The sequence below is a fragment of the Octopus bimaculoides genome, chromosome 24 (genome assembly GCF_001194135.2).
Source record: "Octopus bimaculoides isolate UCB-OBI-ISO-001 chromosome 24, ASM119413v2, whole genome shotgun sequence".
Taxonomy (NCBI): domain Eukaryota; kingdom Metazoa; phylum Mollusca; class Cephalopoda; order Octopoda; family Octopodidae; genus Octopus; species Octopus bimaculoides.
Window position 1 is genome coordinate 13354771 of NC_069004.1, and position 1348 is coordinate 13356118.

Here is a 1348-nt window from a genome sequence, read left to right on the forward strand (position 1 = left end):
CATGGTTGTGTTAGAGTTATCCCCCTTACCCGCATTGCGATTTACGATTACAGTAATCACTTGCCACATCGCGGTTCACCTATCGCGCCCTCAGTACATCGCGGATTTTTCCGGCTAATATATGTAAATTTATATCGCAGGTTTCTACTGCCGATAGGTATTTATATTTTTTTAGATTCTAATTATTTCTCTGGTAAAATAAGCCTTTTCACACCTAAAAATTAATAAATTAATAAAAATACAGTACAGTACTGCACTGTATAACACATTAATTGAAATATATTAAACTGAAAATACGTAGTGTACCATAGATGAGTAAACAAAGAATCGCACATACTGTATGGGAAACGAAACTCAGGAGGCGAGTGTGTGGTGTTGTTTTACAGTACAGTACTGTTTATAGTGACCCTAGTGTTTTACAGTACAGTACTGTTTATACTGAAGGCACACGGCTCAGTGGTTAGAGCGTCGAGCTTACGATCGTGAGGTTGAGTTCGAATCCTGGACTGGGCTGCGTGTTGTGTTCTTGAGCAAGACACTTTATTTCACGTTGCTCCAGTTCACTCAGCTGTAGAAATGAGTTGCGACGTCACTGGTGCCAAGCTGTATCGGCCTTTGCCTTTCCCCTGGATAACATCAGTGGTGTGGAGTGGGGAGGCCGATATGCATGGGCGACTGTTGGTCATTCATAAACAACCTTGCCCAGACTTGTGCCTGGGAGGGTAACTTTCTAGGTGCAATCCAATGGCTATTCACGACAGAAGAGGGTCTCAGCACTGTTTATACTTCACAGATTTTCACCTATCACAGGGGTTTTTTGGAACATAACACCTGCGGTAGTCAAGGGATTACTGTAATTAAAAAATTTCCAAATTAACTTTCAGTTCATTTAGTTTTCAATCAATTTAAATTTCGCAGTTCACTCCCTTGCTATGAAGTGCCATTAAACATTATCTGCTCCTCGTTTGCATCCAGAAATTGAGGCATACATATTGGCTTTTTAAGATTATCCTTCACTTGATTCAGTCATTGGTCTATGGCCACACTGAGGCACTGCTTTAAAGGATTTTAGCCAAATGAATCGACCCCAGAACTAATCTAAGTCTCATACATACTTATAAGCGCAGGAGTGGCTGTGTGGTAAGTAGCTTGCTTACAAACCACATGGTTCCGGGTTCAGTCCCACTGCGTGGCACCTTGGGCAAGTGTCTTCTACTATAGCCTCGGGCCGACCAAAGCCTTGTGAGTGGATTTGGTAGACGGAAACTGAAAGAAGCCCGTCGTATATATGTATATATATATATATGTATGTGTGTGTATATGTTTGTGTTTGTGTTTGGCCCCCCCC

General features: G+C 41.8%; 1 protein-coding gene across 1 annotated transcript in view; it reads right to left on the bottom strand.

Moving 5' to 3' along the window:
• The window catches only part of LOC106882743 (lymphocyte expansion molecule), a 43966-nt gene that overhangs the window by 17462 nt on the left and 25156 nt on the right, over positions 1-1348 (bottom strand). The window lies entirely within an intron of this gene.